The sequence below is a fragment of the Arachis hypogaea genome, chromosome 18 (assembly GCF_003086295.3).
Source record: "Arachis hypogaea cultivar Tifrunner chromosome 18, arahy.Tifrunner.gnm2.J5K5, whole genome shotgun sequence".
NCBI lineage: Eukaryota > Viridiplantae > Streptophyta > Magnoliopsida > Fabales > Fabaceae > Arachis > Arachis hypogaea.
In genome coordinates, this window is record NC_092053.1 from 58,535,640 (window position 1) to 58,555,427 (window position 19,788).

At 37.6% G+C, this 19,788-nt stretch overlaps 1 non-coding gene across 1 annotated transcript; it reads right to left on the reverse strand.

The window, feature by feature from the left end:
• Positions 1-18,202: 18,202 nt before the first annotated feature.
• On the reverse strand, positions 18,203-18,309 carry LOC112773548 (small nucleolar RNA R71). Its single transcript, XR_003188094.1, has one exon. It is a non-coding gene; the product is annotated as a small nucleolar RNA R71 (small nucleolar RNA).
• Positions 18,310-19,788: the final 1,479 nt, after the last annotated feature.

Here is a 19,788-nt window from a genome sequence, read left to right on the forward strand (position 1 = left end):
TCTCATTCATTTAATGCATTGATAAGATCTATATCATGAATTTATAGAACATTGCTTTGAAATGAGTTCTTGCATGCATTTTAGGTAAAAAAAAAGCAACAAAAGAGGAAGAAAACAAGCAAAGGGTGACTAGGCGCTTGTGTGGGCGTGCCACTTCAAGCAAACGCCAAGGTCTTAGAGTGGGCGTTGCACGCCACTGCTAGGGCGTGGCACGCCAACTATGTTCTCCAGAGAAGGATGTCCAAGTCCCACTATTGGCATGGCACGCCACTGCTGGGCATGGCACGCCAGCTATGTCTTCCAGAAGAGAGCCCTCCAAGCTTCACTATGGGCATGGCACACCACTTCTGGGCGTGGCATGCCAGTTATGTTTCCCAGAGGAGAATCCTTAGAGTTCACTGTGGGCGTGGCACACTGATGAATCCATATTTGACAATATATTTTGGTTTGATTTGAGAGGATTTCATCACATAAACCCACATTGAGCCTAATTGTGAAAACGTGCTCTTTTGTGCTTAATTTAATCAATTTTATTCCATTTACATTCCATTTGATGCCTTGATGTTGTTTGTGAGTGATTTCAGATGTAGAAGGTAGGAATGGCTTGGTAGAGATGGAAGAAGAGCATGCAAGAGGGAGAAAACATGAAGAAAACAAAGGAGAAGCACACATTGGAGTGTGCGTGCGCACAAACCCTTATGCGTACGCACAAGAACCACAAAGCCATGTGTGCGTACGCACAAGAAGAAAACGCCAGACGACGCGTACGCGTGACCCATGCGTACGCGTCCCAGCCAGCACATGACCTCATTAATGCAAATCGCTGGGGGCAATTTTTGGGCCTCCAGAGCCCAGTTTTGGGACTCTCTGAAGCTGCTTACTATATCAAAGGAGGCCTCATTCCATGTGAAGGGGGGGGTGAGAGAAATTAGGGTAAGTTTAGCATTATTTAGGTTGTTTTCTAGAGAGAGAAGGTCCTCCTTCTCTTAAGGATTAGGGTTTTTTAGTTTAATTTCTTTGTAACTTCTGCTTTTAATTCTTGTTTTCATATAGTTTCTTCTACCTTTCTTTGTTCAATTATCTTAATTTCCTTATTTTATCTTGTTATTTTATCATTTTAGTTATTTTTATGTTATGCACACTCTTGTTATTTTAATTTACATTTAATGCAATTTAGGTTTCATGCTCTTTTATTGTTAATTGAGTTGTTATTCTTACTTTCCTTGCTTAGTAGTTGTAGCATTTATTAATTCTTGTTATTTTATCATGCTTTCTTTTCATGCCCACCAAGTGTTTGACAAAATGCTTGGTGGGATTTTTACCTAGTTTTTCACACTCTTGGTTGGAAAATTGGGTGATTGGGTGAAATTGAGTTGTGGATGTCCATTCCACATTGTGTGAGGATTGTTAATTGATTTGGTTTCCACTAACACTAAGCCTTCCATTAATAGAGTTGGTAAGGACTTGTGGATTGGGATCAATTATGCCCTTTTGACTAATTCTCGATGTTAGGATTGACTAATTGGGATTAATTCCACACAATTATCATGTTTGTGGTCCATAACTAGGATAGGAATCCTTAATTCCCCAATTCCTACCAAGAGTCCTTTTTGTCATTTAATTCCATTTTCATTGCTTTACTTGCTTTCCATTTAATTCATTGCATGTCTTTTTATTTTATTGTCATTTACATTTCTTTCCTCTTATAATCAAAACGCCAAAAATCCCCCATAGCCAATAATATGCACATTTCATTGCAACTCCTAGGGAAGACGACTCGGGAGTTCAATACGCTTGGTTAAATATTTTGTATTAATTATGAAATCTTTTGAATTAAAATTTGATTGGGAGTTAATTGTTGATTCAGACTATACTAGCAACGAAGAGATTCTAATTCGTGAAAATTTAGATCAACAATAAATTTCTTTTGTCAAATTTTTGGTGCCGTTGCTGGGGAGTTGCAATGGTGTTGTTATTGGCTATTGTACATATTGCGAATATTGTGAATAGCTTATTTTTGGTTGATTGTGCATATGTTACTTGCTTATTTTTGGCTATTGTAAATATGTGAATATCTTGCTTATGTTAATATGTGAATATGTGAATAGTTTATTTTTGATTGATTGCTTGTTTTTGCTAGTTTTAGGAGTTCATTTTATTTGTTCTCATTACTTTTGGTTTTCATTTTCTTTTTATCCTATGAATTCTTACCCATTGCATTGTGAGTTTTGTTGCTATTGTGTATAGGAATTGGGAATTTCAATTGCTTGTTACCTAGATAGAATGAAAGGAACTCACAAGAAGATTTGGGTGTACAAGCTTGGGAATCTCAATTGCCTTGGAGAATACAAGCTTGGGCGAGAGCTTATCAATAAAGTCCAACTTAAAGACTCTAAATAGAAATACTAGGTGGGAGACACCCCACCAAGGTAACATTGTTTCAACCTTTCTCTTTGTTTATAATTTGCCTTAATTGCTTTCTGTTATGCTTGATTGACTTAGGATTAATTTAATTTTGAGTTTAGATAGGTTAATTTTGATTTGGATAATGAATTTATGGGTTTTTGAATGTTTGAGGTTGAGTTTTGGTTGAGCTAAGCTTGGTACCTTAGATTTTGAAGAAAATTTTTTGGGAAAAACAGGGCATGTGCATGCACACACCATTGTGCGCACGCACACAACAACAAAATTTTGAGTCTTGTGCATACGCACCCAGCTGCGCGTACGCACACCAATCTTTGCAGCCTCTGTTGGGAGCGCTAGCACAGCCTGTGCGTATGAACCCCTGCCCAATTCTGTTCTTGTGCGCGCACACAGACCTGTGTGCGCACGCACACATGATCCTTCACAAAAAAAAAAAAAAAATGACCCTCTGGGCATGGGCACAGGCCTGTGTGCATACGCACGCCCCTGTTTCACATACTTTCTTTTCTTCTCTTCTCTCTATCTCTTCCTTTCTTTTCTTTTCTCCTCTCTTCTTCCCCTTTCACCCTATTTTCTGCTTGTTCTTATTCATTTTTTTGGCGTCTCACTTTTACTTTAGTAATTACATTACTTTTTGTTTAGTTATTTATTAATTGAATAAGTTGCAAGTGTTTGATCGATGTTGATTGGGTAGCTTCTTGCTTGAATATTGGCTTAATTATGATGAATTTGTGCACTGAGCATTGAATCTTAATTTGATTGCCTAAATAAATTGTGAGTTTGATTCATATGTGTCGCGACCATGTGGGTTAAACTATATCCTTGTTTGGCATCTTGAATTGTACACTCTTACTTTATTAAATTAAGTTGAAATTACTTGTTTATCATGATTTTCATATCAAATTCATCACATGTCCGGTACTTGTTTCTTTTTAATGCTTTGCATTTGTTTGAGTGACTTAACTTGATTCTTATCAAGCTTGTCACTTTTTGCAACAAGTACCATTACCATGTGAGTACTTCATTATTTTTCGTGATGAATAAGTAGTTTCCCGTTTCATCATTGAATTGGTTATTGTTCATTGTGCCATTTTCTATTCACCTTGTGCTTTCACTTGCACAACTTCAATAACCAATGTCTTTTATACTCAATTCACTTTAGTTGTGGTTACCTAGGTTGTTTATACCTTGGTTGTTGCTTATTCTTTACTTGCAACCTAGGCCACTTAATTGAGAAACATGCTACTTTTTTTCTTTTGTGGTTACCGTTTTGCCTGGCCAATGTGTGTTTTCTAAATCGTGTGCATTTAGAACACACACATTGTCTTTTATCATACCACACTACTATGACTTTTTCCTCAATTCATGTTTGTTTTTTTTTTACAGTAACCCAAGCCCTGGTGCCCACCAGCTGAAGGTGGAGCCTCACATCTCTTCACCTCCGGATTGAGTGCATGCACGGAGGACTGTGCAACGTTTAAGTGTGGGGGAAGATCCGCAATTTTTGGGGCATAAATCTCTCTTTCTCAACACTTTGCACTATTTTTCTTTAGTTTTTAGTAGCTATTTGTTAGTATTGCCTGGCATTGCATTTTTTTAACTTAGTTTGCACACACACACACACACACACACACACACACACACACACACACACACACACACACACACACACACACACACACACATATATATATCATAGTTTGCTTATAGTTTTATAGTAGTAAACATTTGCATGGTAAAGGAAATAAGTTTGATAAACAACAAAGAATTTTCAAGAAATCTCTCTTAGGGCGTTCCATTGATTGGATTTGAAAACTTGTTTTTGAACTTGCATGAGGTATTTTTTTATGGAACATAGAAAAGAGCTTGAACAAATACCTAGTGATATTTGAGCTTTAATTGGATGGTTGCACATTTTCAACCACAAAATTTTGTTCTTGTGTGATAAACTCCTTTTATGATTGTGATCTTAGATTTGCTTGAATCTTTATGTCCTATATTTAATGTTTTGAATGCATTTAGTATGATTGAGGCTATTTTTGAAATGAACTCACTTAGCCCATATGGCCAACCCTTACATGTACATTTGCGAACCACTTTTGAGCCTTTTAATTCCCTTTTTTGTTCTAATTTTAAGCACATCTTTCACCCTAAGTGAAAGACCATTATGTCCATGAATTGTACCTTTGATTAGCTTGGGTTGAGTAGTGTGTGTCACTTAAGTGTTGGGGGGGGGTGAAGACAAGTAATTTTGTGCATGTTTTACTACCAATTTTTACTTGTTTTCATTAGGTTTCATGCATTTCTTAGGCAATAAGTAAGTGTTTGAGTGAGAATTTCATGCTTGTCTTGATTCAATTAAACATTGTTACTTTTGTGCATTATCATGAGATTTAGGCAATAATTATGTGATTATTATGAATGATGCAAAATTTTATGATTTTGGCAAGGCTTTGATTGCATGATTGATTGATGACAGATGAAAAGAAGAAGAAAAGAAAAAATTTTGGACACACTTTGAAGTTTGAGCACGCTTTGGAGCCTTAGGCCATGCTTTTAAAAGCGTGGCCCATGATTAAATCAAGGAAGAGTGCTCCTTGGGCGCAAGCGCTACGTTCCTTTTCAAAGAGCGCCTGCGATATTGAGGCTGAAAAATTTGCCAGCGACGCGTATGCGTGGGTGACGCGTATGCGTCGAATTGATAATTTTGGAAGGCCACGCATACGCATGCATGACGCATACACGTGAGTGTGGCATTTTGAAGGGCCATGCGTACGCGTGGATGACGCGTATGCGTGGGGAGCACTTTTTTCGCGAGCGCTACGCTCTCTTGGAGGACGCTGAAGGCGACACATACGCGTGGATGATGTGTACGCGTGGATGTGCCAAAAATGCAAAATAGCGCGCACGCGTGGATGACGCGTGCGCGTGGGTGTAAAAGCATTCCATTCTCCAAATGAACGCTACGCTCTCCTGGAAGTGAATTTCTGCTCAAATTAACTTCATTCCAAGCCCATTTGAACTACAAGCAAGCAAGCCCACTCTTATCACTCAATGAAGACCACAAGGATCATCTAGAATAGTTTATTTTCATTAATTATAATTTATTTTCAATTTTATTTCAATTGGTAATTTAGGAAAGCCTATATAAAGGCTTTAGTTTCATAGTTGAAAAAAAAAGAAAAGGGCGGACAGTAGGAGTAGGAGTAGGAGGCTCTGGTAGAGAACTCTCTTGGAGGATTAGAGACTCTAGAGAGTGTAGTGTAGAATTCTTAGTTCAGATACAATTTTTCTTTTCTGCAAGTTAAAGCTTCATTTACTTTTATGCAATTTTAAATTTCTGGCACTCCTTCTCTGCTTTGCAACTTTACATCTCAGTTTGCTATTGAGTTCAATTTAATTCCATGCAATTAAATTTTCTACACTTCTGTTCTTTGCAATTCTACATTTCTTTTTTAATTTCCTACTTAGAGCAATGATCAATTAAACCCCACTTCATTAGGGGAGGAGCTCTATTATAACTCACATGATTGAGTGAATTTCTTCTTCTTCTCAATTCAATTGTGTAGCCATTGGATATCCTCTATTTTGATTGAGATTAATTCACTCTAGAAGGAGGTTTAAATCTGTTGAATGCTTGTGTGAGCCTCGAAAGGGGAATCATGAACATTAGAACTGAGGCTCTATCCTTCACAACTCTCTTGATCAACACCATTAAGGAGGAATTGAGATCTTGAGAGATTGTGTGGCTTATGGGTGAGAGACATGCACTTAACCTCTTCTCATGACAATTAGATCAAGGAATTGGTAAGATTGATTGTGATTAGAGAGATTGGATTGCCAAGAAATTGGGATCAAATTAATTTCAACCTGCCATAGATCTATTCATATGATTGAAAAAGAAGTTGAAATCCATTTGATTCATTGTGGATTATGATATCTCCAATCTCTAATGATTCTTGTTCTCTGTTAATTCCCCTTTACATTTCCAGCAATTTACTTTTCATGCAATTTAAGTTTCTTGCCATTTAAGTTTCTGTCAATTTACATTCCTTGCAATCTATATTCTCTGCAATTTACATTCTGTTGGTTAAATTTCACTCAATTCACTACTGTCAGCTTGACTAAACTAATCACCCAACTAAAATTGCTTGATCCATCAATCCCTGTGGGATCGACCTCACTTTTGTGATTTTCACTACTTGATGCGACTCAGTACACTTGCTGGTTAGTTTGAGCGGATTTGATTTTCCCTCATCAGGGGGGAATTTGTAGAAAATATTGGTAGGGAGTTTACTTTGGGTATTCATTATGAAAATATTTTGGAAAAATGGGTAAATACTCATGCATTCATCTTTTAAAACATATGCATATCTTTTTGTTGATAAAAGAAAAATTTTGGTGTACATACTTTGTTTATAAAAAAAAGAAGAAAAAGAAAAAGAAAAGAAAAAAATAATGTAAATAAAGGATGCATATGTGTTTGAATTAGAAAGAAAAAAAATGCATGAGTGAATGAGAAAAAGGGAAATGAATGGGAAGTTAGGTTATTTTTCTTTGGTGTAAATAGGTTAGTATAGGATTAGATGGGATACTTGAGCTAATTAAAGATCCAATCTATTAGCCCACTTGACCATATTAATCCTACCCTTACTCTAACCCCATTACAACCCTCCAAAGACCTCATGATATTTGCATTTATTCATCAAATATTAGTTGATTGTTAGATGACTTGCAAATCTTTGAGAAACATGATTAAAGGAGGATTGAGTGATTAAGCCCTAAACACTGAGCGATTAGAGTGTAAACACATCCGGTGAGGGGTTCGATCGCTCAATTCTATGTTTCCATCCCTTATTTTGTGTCTTCTTGCAAGTTGTTTATATTAATTTTTAAAAATTTCAAATCAAATCTTTGGACATTGATCATATTGCTATATTTTCTTGTCTTGGCCCTAAGTTCCTACTTTAGATTGATTGGAATTCTATTGTTTGTTTTTGCCAAACTCAATAGGAATCATAGTATAGATATAGATAGATAGTATTTAGAATAGTTGCACGCATGTAAGTAGTTGCATTGAATAAATTGCTTGCCCCCCTTATCCTTCTCCTTTGATTGTGATTAGCATGAGGACATGCTATTGTTTACACGCCAAGGCCAGGCGTGGCACGCCAGTTATCTTTTCCAGAGGAGAGTCCTTGAAGATTTACTATGGGTGTGGCACGCCTGGGTGTGCCACGCCAACTATGTTTTCCAGGGAAGAGTTCTTGGAGTCTTATAATGGGCGTGGCATGCCAGGCATATTGTCCAGAGAGGAATTATTGAAGACTTACAGTGGGCGTGGCATGCCAAGTCTAATTTCCAGAAGAAGGCTCTCCAAGTTTCACCAAGGGCGTGGCACGCTAGTATCAACTTTCAGAGAGGAACATTCAGCTCACAAAAGGGGCGTGGCATGCCAAGGTCTGGGCATGGCACGCCAAGTCTCAATTCCAAAGAAGAAAGGATGGTGCAACCTTCTGGGCATGGCACCCCAAGTTTTAGGCGTGGCACGCCAACTCTGCTCGCATCATGGGCCTGGCACGCCAGTTCGACTGGCCAGAGAAGAAGCTTTATCACATTAACAAGGGCGTGGCACGCCAGTCCTAGTCGTGGCACGCTAATTCAATTGTCCAGAAAAGAGGAATGGAGAGTTCACTATGAGCGTGGCATGCCACACATAGGCATGGCATGCCAGTTCATTTGTACAGAGGAGAAGGAAGGGAGCATCATTATGGACGTGCCACTTGGTGTTTTGGGCGTGGCACGCCAACTCTGTTTGCACTATAGGCATGGCACGCCAGTCCTGGGGGTGGCATGCTAGTTCACTTGACCACAAAGGAAGGGTTGTTGCACCAACAAGGGCGTGGCATGCCAGACCTGGGCGTGGCACGCCAGGCCAACTTTCCAGAGAAGAAGATTGAAGACGTCATCGAGGGCATGGCATGCCAGACTTGGGCATGGCGTGTCCAGAGGCTGCCTGGGTGTGGCATGCCAAGTCAAAATCTTAGCATGGGTGTGGCACTTGGGACCTTGGGTGTGGCACACCACTCACACGCCACTCACATGCCACCAATGAGATATGATTCCTTTTTGTTTTAATTGTAATTTCTTTTCATTTTGTAATTTCGCATTTCTAGTAATAGAAGTAGTATAAATACCCCTTGAAGAGTATTGAAAGGGGGGCTTGGAACTTTTACTTTACTTTACTTTTACTTTCATCTTCTTCCATATCTTGTACTTTCTCTAAGCTATGAGTAGCTAAACTCCCTCTCATTCTGGGAGGGAGCTCTGTTGTACTTGATGGATTAATGCTAGTGAATTTCTTCTTCTCTTCATCTCTCTTTGATTTGCTAGAAGGAATTTCATTCTTCATGCTTAGCATTCAATTATCTTGGAAAAGAGATTGAATGCAACTTGGGTTTTATTGGAACCTTGGAAGAAGAAACATAAGATCAGGCTTGAAATCCCTTCTCACATTGAGTAGATTTGGGTTTTGGGATTAGATAAATGTGATGCTAGATCTACCTATTACTTGGATCTATGAGGATGTGTGGTATAATCAGGGACCAAGTTTATCTCTCTTCATGAGCAATTAGACCAAGAAATTAGCTGATTATCAAGATTTGAGAGATTGAATTACCAAGGAATTGGGATTCAATCAATCATGATTGCCAAGAGGTCAATGAGTTGTATGATTAAAGAAGAGATGATCTGAAATTAATCCGGAGAATGCAACATCTCCTAACCCCAATGAATCGTCCCCATTCTTATCTTCCCTATTCTTTATAGCTTTGTTTAATTTCTATTAATCACCTCATTCCCTCTTATAATTTAGTCAGTTACATTTATGTCATTTACACTTCAGCAATTTATCTTTATGCTCTTTACAATTCAGCACTCTACTGCTTTTTTTATCTTCAAGTCATTTACAATTCTGTCATTTAAATTTCTACACTCAACAGTTATTCTTGATTAGCTTAACTAGGTTACCCTGCTAACTAAAGTTGTTCAATCAATCAATCCTCGTGAGATCAACCTCACTCTCTGTGAGTTTTTACTTTGCAATAATTTGATATACTTGCCAAAGGATTTATTGTAATCGGACAGTAATTTCCAGCTCATCAAGAGTCTATGTATATAATGTTATGTGAATATGTATATCTTTCTGATTAAGTGGTTAAGAGTAAAATTTTTGTTTTCATAACTAATGTTTCGGTTCGTATTCGCAAAGGCTCGATATTAAATAAAGATAGTATAGAATAAAAAGGCATAGAAGTAAGTAACGCCTGAGCTTCTAGTATGATCATGAGGTGCTAGAAGTTAGGATGTTACATTATGGTATCAGAGTAGTTCGTTCCTGTTAGAGCTTAGGAATGGACTGACTATGCTTCACTACATACTCTGAGTGTCTATCATGCAATAGGACTTGTCATAATGACAAGAGTTTGAGTTTAATATAGATGACTGTCTATTGATTAATGCTGTTAGTTGACCGTTGCATTTCTCATGGTATTAGATCTGGCCAACTTAATACTGATGATTTGTGTATACGGAAACACTAATGGATTATCATAGATAAAATAGAAATGACAGGTTATGCAAAATCACGGGGTTTGGGACGTTAGAAGTTACGTTTTAAGGATTCGTTTTGACGTATATTCTTTACTCATATTATGTGAGTTGGTGTCACCTCTTCCTTCATTATCTTCATTGGAATCCTTGCCTTGGATTTTTTCAGAATGTGATTTAATTATTTTTCGACCAAAACTTATCGTTCTGGTGTAGCTTCATTGGCCTGCAAATCTAATTGCCTAGCTGTCCTCTTTCGAATATTATCTTTGACATTTTTCTATACTTCTCTTCGAGGACCTTATTCTTTTAGTTGGAGTTTAAACCTATTTTAATATAACAATTTTCGAAGGGGAAAATTTTTGTAAGATGGGTGGGATATAACATCTCGGATTTTTGAAAATTAAATAATTAGTTATTTAAAAAAAATTATTTTCAATAAAAATAATTAAATAGAATTTTATGATTATTGAAGTTTAATTTAATTATGACTTATTTTATTAATTTGAATTCTCTATTAAAATCTATTTTAATAGACAAAGTTTAAATTAATTTTTATAAATATTATTATTATTATTATTATTATTATTATTATTATTATTATTATTATTATTATTATTATTATTATTGTCGAAGTCTCTAAGGAACAAAAGAAAAGAAAATGGACTTATGCATCTGTATACATATATTTAAAGCATGCCACGTTTTCTTTATATATATAAACACCTAATCATGATTATCACAAAACACATTCTCTCTTCCTCTTGACCGAGTCACTCTTGGATAGAAAAAAAGAAAAGAAAAGAGAAGAACCGAGAGAGAAAGCAAATGTGAGAAACTATGGAACCTTCAAACTTCCAGCTTCGATTTCTTGAGATCCGTAATTCCAATAAAAAATCTAATATGATAAAAGTGTTCGTATCTTCTTTCTCTACACGTTGGCATCACTTTTGTTTGGTGAAAGCTGACGATGATGTAACTCCCCTTCCCCTTGAGTTTGGCCAATTGGAGTTCTAGAAGGTACAGGCGATTTCTGACGTTTTCTTCTTCAGCGGCTCAGTCAAAAAATTTCTTTGGAATTTTTGTTGTTTTGATTTCAAAAGGAGGTAGGGGGTTTTATTTTAAAATTAATAGTTTTTAATTTAAAGATGCCAAAAAACTTATTGAGTAATTGCAAATAAATTGTGATTGTCTAGACCAATCGAAAGATAAGCTTGAATTAGATTTATGACTCTGAAAAATGAATGAGTTTGAAGAGTGTGTTTGATTTCTTGATTGCTTGAATTGTGGTTGAAAATATGTTATGTTTATGCTTTGATTAAATGACATATGAATTGAGAAATTATGAAAGTGAGGAAGCCGTAAGGGTGATTTTGGTTAGTATTACATGTTAAACGAATATGGTCGGAGGATTTTGTAAAATTTAAATGAAGTGAATTTCCTTTAGTTTCAATAGCAAAAGATTTGAAATGCGGCTAATTTTATTGAATTAGAAAGAGACTTACCTTCAACAAAAACGATTTGATTATTTTAAAAATTATTTGATATTTAGAAACGGTTTGATTAATGAAAATGATTTGATATTCGAAATGTTTGAGAAATGATTTGATTGGGACCCTTAAAGGGTGGCAAAGCCCGAATTTTAGAAGAAATACTGAAGAAATTTTTATAAAACTCTGAGGCTTTACTTAAAGCATTGTTTTAAAGAAAATTTGATTTAAGAATCATAATATTCGATTTTCAATTTATCAACAAAATTATTATGTTTTAAGTTTAATCCATTGAGAAAAGATTTTCATTTTAAGTTATGATTTGAGTTCGGTTTATTAAGAAAATGAATTTTATTTTGATTAAATGTTTAAAGAAATTTGGATACTTATAAACTAAACGTTTTGAGGTTAAGATTGAGGAATGAAGGAAAGTGTATCTTTTGGTGATGCAGAAGTGTGAGAGATTATGTGGTGATGTTGAAGTATGATTGAATATGTGGTGATGCAGAGGTATGATTAATTACATGGTGATGCAGAGGTATGATTGATTATTTGGTGATGCAGAGGCATGACAAAAAGAAATGCAATGAAAGGATAATTGAATATTGTATGTTTGAATGGGCCTTTGTGCCAAATTGCTAATACGAAAGTGCCCACCTGACTGATAGCCTAAGGTTACTAATGCGGGTATGTCCGCCTAACTGATAGCATAATGTTGACGGGGCCTTGTGCCAAATTGCTAATGCGAAAGTGCCCGCCTAACTGATAGCCTAAGATTGCTAATGCGGGAATGTTTGCCTAATTGATAGCCTGTTTCTTACCGTGATGCCAAGATATCCTAATTGACATGGGTTCGCCCATAATGATAATTGTGCCTAATTGACCCAGTAAAGAGACCATATTGGGGTTTGCTCGAGTAACGTTGGGTTGCGGGTAGACAACCGACGCATGAGCTCATGGCCTGCATGGGAAAGGCATTCATCATATGCATTGCGTGAACTACTTGAGTGTTTCTGTGTGCTGTGCTATGTTATTTGTGAATTCCTTATATTTGATTTATGTGTGAATTGTTTGTGTGTTTGTGTTGCGTGTGTGCTTGTTCTTGATGGTTCCTACATAAATGTCAAGAATTAAGATAGCGAGAACTGATTACTGTACTAAAAAAACTGAGTGACGTAACTGGGATTTGTTTAAAGTAAAGATAATTTGAAGTGAACTAACTAAAGTCTTTAAAGTAAGTTTTAAGAAATTCAAAAGGAAATTATTTTAAAGTTAAAGATCAATTATTTGCAACTTATTTCTTTACTCTCCCGGCATTCACTTTCCTTACTGAGAACATGCGAGGACGACATTCTCACCCCCTACAGATTTTTCTTTCAGCAACAGGTTCAGGAATTCTTGACATGGAGTCACGACTGAACATCGGAGCTATATGTAAATATGTATCCATATTTTCTGTAGTTGGTTTAGCCTTAGACTTTCTCCTCGCCATTTATTGTTTTTGATTTTTTTTAGAGGGGTCGAACCTATATTTGAGAAACTTGAAATAAGTCTATGTATATAATGTTATGTGAATATGTATATCTTTCTGATTAAGTGGTTAAGAGTAAACTTTTTGTTTTCATAACTAGGTTTCGGTTCGTATTCGTAAATGCTCGATATTAAATAAAGATAGTGTAGAATAAAGAGGGGTAGAGGTAAGTAATGCCTGAGCTTCTAGTACGATCATGAGGTACTAGATGTTAGGGTATTATAATTAAACCCAGGTCAAACCTAAACGGGAATCTCTTTTGTGATTATCACAAGGTCCATGGGCACCAAACTGAAGATTCTTTCGACTTGAAGGATGCGATAGAATAGGATATTTGTAAGGGTAAATTGAATGAATTTGTGCAACATGTCAAACCTCCCAAAAGACAACCTGGTGGTAAAGAAGGCGACTGGGAAGGAACCTAGTTAGGAACCCTAAGACACAACCCTAGGAACCTAGTTAGGACACAACTCCGGTAATAGTTAATGTCGTGGTTAGTAAAAATGGCAATCCTTGGAGGGGAGGTATGATTTGAAGGGAGTTCAAAGTATTGGCAACAGATTTTCCAAGAATGATTCAACTTCTAAAAGTCATGTTTTTAGTGGATGATTACCTAAATGGTCATCAGAACATGATGAACCACTAGTAATCATGTAAACTTGGGAAAGGAGACAAGACAATGATCGTACATGTTGAGTTCGTTGTTTTAAAAGATTTAACTACGTACAATGTCATCTTAGGCAGGAAAATCTCAAATGACATACATTTCTTGTTTCTACAATATTCTCAGTAGTCAAATTTTTACTAATAAAGGCGAAGTGGTGACTTTGCGAGGAGATCGAGCCGCTGCTATCACTTGTCATAACACGATGATAAACCCCAATTTGGTGGTTTATCTTGTGTTGAATTTAGGAGATTTTATCAACTTATCTCACATTTATTCAATGAAATAGTATGGCTTTGTAAATCTCCCTAAATTTGTGTTTAAGAGTGAAAACATGCCTTTTAGGCCTTAAAATAGCTAAATTTAATTCACTTCAATTCCATTCGATGCCTTGATATGTTTATTGAGTGATTTCAGGTTCATAAGGCAAGTCTTGGATGGAATAAGTGAAGAGAAAAGCATGAAAGTGGAGAATTCATTAAGAAATAAGGATTTGGAGTATTCAGAATGACGCGCGCGCGTGATAGACGCGTGATGAGCAGATAATTTATACGCTTTTTGGCATTGTTTTTACATAGTTTTTAGTATGATTTAGTTAGTTTTTAGTATATTTTTATTAGTTTTTCAATAAAAATCACATTTTTGGACTTTACTATGAGTTTTTGTATTTTTCTGTGATTTCAGGTATTTTCTGGCTGAAATTGAGGGACTTGAGCAAAAATCAGATTCAGAGGTTGAAGAAAGACTGCAGATGCTGTTGGATTCTGACCTCCCTGCACTCAAAGGGAATTTTCTGGAGCTACAAAACTTCAAATGGCGCACTCTCAATTGCATTGGAAAGTAGACATCCAAGGCTTTCCAGCAATATATAATAGTCCATACTTTGCCTGAGTTTATACGACACAAACTGGCATTCAACGCCAGTTCCATGTTGCATTCTGGAGTTAAACGCCAGAAACAGGTTGCAAAGTGGAGTTAAACCCCAGAAATAGGTTACAAACTGGCGTTCAACTCCAAGAGAAGCCTCTACATGTGTAAAGCCCAATGCTCAGCCCAAGCACACACCAAGTGGGCCCCGGAAGTGGATTTCTGCATCATTTACTCATTTCTGTAAACCCTAGTAACTAGTTTAGTATAAATAGGACTTTTTATTATTTTATTCGGAGTCTTGTGATGCCAGGGCATTTTGGCCAGTTTCACTGACCTTTTCTTTACTGTTTTTAGGGTAGTTTCATGCATTTCCTTAGGAAATAAGCTAGTTTTGGGTAGATATTCACTTACATCTTGATTGAAGCATACATTGTGCACTTTACATGATTTCATGAGGATTTTTGCATGAATTTAAGGACAAATTGGATGTTGCATTTCCCATGACTTGGACTAGAACTTTGATGCACTTTATTGCTTGATTTCAGGACAAGGGAAGCAAAGAAGAACCATATTAGTGGCTACGTTAGTTACACTAACGTTAACACTAACGTGGAATGGGAGTAACTTGCAAAGTTAATGAGAAAAGTGATTGCCAACAACGCTCTCGAAGCCATCATTACCCACGTTAAGAGTCACGTTAACTAAGTTAACGTGAACTCTAACGTGAAAGTAAAGAAATGAAGCCAACGTTAGTGACACTTAACATTATCACTAACGTTGGACCAAGATCATGAGTGGCCACGTTAGAGTCCACGTTAACTTAGTTAACGTGGCCTCTAACGGTAAGAAGAAAGGGGGGAAGCCAACGTTAGTGACACTCAACATTGTCACTAACGTTGGCCAAAGCACATTAAGCCACGTTAACTCCTACGTTAACCTAGTTAACGTGGGAGCTAACGTGAAGAAACAAAGTGGTCGACAACGTTAGTGACACCCAACATTGTCACTAACGTTGGAAGCACACAAGCCCCCAATAAGCCACGTTGACTCCCACGTTAACCTAGTTAACGTGGAAGCTAACGTGAAGAAGGAAGGTGATTGCCAACGTTACCCAACATTATCACTAACGTTGGAATGAGCCACACATGCCACCATGAGCCACGTTAACTCCCACGTTAACTTAGTTAACGTGGAAGCTAACGTGGATAAGGGAATGATGAGCCAACGTTAGTGACACTCAACTTTGTCACTAACGTTGGAAATGGCTAGCAAGGCCACGTTAGAAGCCACGTTAACCTAGTTAACGTGGACTCTAACGTGGAAAATAGAGGCAATTTGGAACGTTAGTAACAATGGTAAGTGTGACTAACGTTTTCGAAGGATGGCAAGCCTACGTTAAAAGAGCCACATTAACTAAGTTAACGTGGACTCTAACGTAGGGAAGGGGGAGGCTTCTCAACGTTATTGGGAAAGTTGAGTCCCAATAACGTGTGCGAAGGACATAGTGGAAACATTAGTGGCAACGTTTGTGCCACTAATGTTGAGGTTAACGTGGCTTTTAACTTTGGTGAGGAACGTTAGTGAAAAAGGTGATTGTCACTAACGTTCTCGAACCCATATTTTCACTGAACATTAACACCACTAACTTCCTGAGCCAAAGTCCCTACCCACTTCATACTTTCTCTCTGCAAGTAAAAGCTAAGCCCAATGAAGAAGAGAACTGCTTCAAACTCAAGATCCAAAGGCCCAAGACTTGAAGAATCAACTAGAAGAACAGAAGAGTAGTATATATAGGAGTAGCTTTGAATTATTTAGGGAGTTGGAAAATATAGGGAGCCTCTTGGCATAGAACTACTCTCTGTATTTTTACTTTCTTTGCACTTCTAGTTTTCATCATGTATTCTCCATCTTTGTTTTCATTTTCTAGAGCTATGAACAACTAAACCCCTTTCATTGGGTTAGGGAGCTCTGTTGTAATTTGATGGATCAATACTAGTTTTTATTATTCTTCTTCTATCTTTTCTCTTGATTTTACTTGAAAGCTTTCGATCTTCATCCAATTGGGTAGTTAACTTGGAAAAGAAGCTATTTATACTTGGATCTCTTCTGAACCTTGAAAGAGGAATGAAGAGATCAAGCTAGAAATGCTTTCTCATGCTGGACCAAATTGGGTTTGGATGGATATGTGACTATAATCCTCTCAACACTTGATTTGGGAAATGCATGTGGTATAATCAGTGACCATACTTCATCTCTTCTCATGAGCAATTGACCAAGGAATTGGCTATTGATCAAGATTTGAGAGATTGAATTACAAGAAATTGTAATCCAATCACTTAAGATTGCCAAGGAGATCAATGAGTGCATTGATTGAGGAAGAGATGAAAATGAGATTGATCCGGAGAATGCAACATCTCCTAAGCCCAATGAACTCCCCATTTCTGATCTTACCCATTCTCTTTAATTTCTGTCATTTACATTTATGAGAAATTCTCCCATTCCCATTTAAGATTCTGCAATTTACTTTCTGCTATTTACTTTTCCGCCATTTAATTTTCTGCAATTCTCAACTCAATTTCTGATTCGCTCAACTAGAACATTCCTCTAATTAAAGTTGCTTGATCAATCAATCCTTGTGGGATTCGACCTCACTCTATTGTGAGTTTTTACTTGACGACAAATTCGGTACACTTGCCGAAGGAAATTTGTTATGAGACAAGTTTTCCGTGCATCAAGTTTATGGCACCGTTGCCGGGGATTGATTGTGCATCAACAATGATTAGATTGGAGGATAACTAGATTGAGCATTTTATTTTTGTTTGATTTAAATTTCTGTTTGAGTTATTTACTTCCTGTTTTAGTTAATTTCTTCCCTTCCCCCTACTTTTTCTTTGTTATTTACCATTCATCACACTAACCCACTAACTGTTTGAAATATTGCATCACTCACACTAACAGTAATTCTGACGGATATACTTTCTGCACCTATTCTCTTTGCTTGTACTTGTTGGTTGTATGACCGGGAGAAGAAGCGGGGCTTCAACCTCCTTTGATTCTGAACCTGAGAGAACCTTCCTTAGACTAAGGAGGGAGGCAAAAGACAAACGTGTAGTTGGTGCTGAAGAAGAGGAGGAACACTTTGAGGAATACTTTGAACCAAACATGGAAGAAAACATGGAAAACCATCATGAAGAAGAGGCTCACAACCATGGCAGAGGAGGTCGAGCAAATCATGCTGGGGAGGATAGAAGAGTTTTAGGCTCTTACATCAATCCAAACCTAGGAAACTGTGGAAGTAGCATTCAAAAGCCAACCATCCATGCCAACAATTTTGAACTGAAGCCACAGCTCATCACCCTTGTGCAGAATAACTGTTCGTTTGGAGGAAGTGTCCAAGAGGACCCAAATCAACATTTAACCACCTTTCTGAGAATATGTGACACAGTGAAGTCTAATGGTGTTCATCCTGACGCCTATAGACTGCTCTTATTTCTATTCTCACTCAGGGATAAGGCAGCCAAGTGGCTGGAGTCTTTCCCAAGGGAAAGCTTGACAACTTAGGAAGACGTGGTGAACAAATTCTTAGCAAGATTTTACCCCCCTCAACGAATCAATAGGCTGAGAGCTGAGGTCCAAACTTTCAGGCAACAAGATGGTGAGACTCTATATGAAGCATGGGAGAGGTTTAAAGACTTAACAAGGAGGTGCCCACCAGATATGTTCAATGAATGGGTGCAGCTGCACATTTTCTATGAGGGGCTCTCTTATGAGTCAAAGAAGGCCGTAGACCATTCATCCGGAGGATCTTTGAACAAGAAGAAGACTATTGAGGAAGCCATCGATGTCATTGAAACAGTAGCAGAAAACGACTACTTCTATGCTTCTGAAAGAGGGAACACAAGAGGAGTAATGGAGCTAAACAATGTAGATGCTCTGTTGGCCCAAAACAAGCTCATCACCCAGCAGCTGGCTGACCTCACCAAGAAGATGGAGAGGAACCAAGTAGCAGCAATCTCCACTTCATCAACAACCCAAGAAGGAGGGAATAAAGAAGCAAAGGGTAGCCAGGAGCAAGCCAACTACATTGGGAATTCACCAAGGCAAAACCATGATCCATACTCCAAGACCTACAACCCTGGATGGAGGAATCACCCAAATTTTGGGTGGGGGAATCAACAAGACCAAAGCCTTGATCAAAGATGCCCAAATCCAAACAATGCAGCCACTCAATACTTCACATCTAGACCATATCAACACCCCCATAACAACACCTCTCCACATTCATATCAAGGCCAGAATAACCCTCTTCAGCCTGACTTATCATCACTTGATGAAAGAATCTCAAGGATTGAGAATCTACTTGAAGGCATAAGCAAGGAGATTTAAGACAACAAGGTGTTCAAGGAGGAAGTGCGAGCCAGTTTCAAGAACCAGGGAGACACAATCAAGAGGTTGGAATCTCAAGTAGGGTATCTCTCTGAGCAAATTCCCAAACCCACAGATGGATTCCCAAGTGACACAGAGAAGAATCCGAGAGGTAAAACAAAGAAAGTAAGATGGGAAGATTGTAAGATGGTCATTATAAGTGATAAGAAGATTGAGGATAAGCCAAGCAAGCTGTCAGAACAACCTGAAGATACCTCAGTAGAGGAGGTGGAAAAAGATTACCAAGAACCAGAAATCTCAAAACAGGAGCTGCTGAGACTCTATGCACCTTTTCCACAACTGCTCAAGGGTGCTGTGGAGAGGAGAATATACTCAATATTTCTTGACTTATTTACATCTCTGCATGTGAACATACCATTCATCAAGACTATCCAACAAATTCCTGCATTCATCAAGTACATGAAGGAGTTGCTTCCCAGGAAAAGCTCACTCAAGGGAGGGCAAACAATAGTAATGAACAAGGAGTGTAGTGCCCTCATTCAACCGCATTTACCAACAAAAAGAAAAGATCCAGGGAGTTTTCACGTCCCCTGTGCCATAGGGGAAACAGTGTTTGATAGAGCACTATGCGATTTGGGAGCAAGCATCAATTTAATGCCCTCATCCCTGGTAAAGAGGCTGCAAATCAATGAGATATTTTCCATAGATGTAGTCATCAGGCTGGCTGACAAAACTCAAAAACAAGCAAAAGGAGTGGTGGAAAATGTGTTGTTAAAGGTGGGAAAATACTTTCTTCCCACAGACTTTGTCATCTT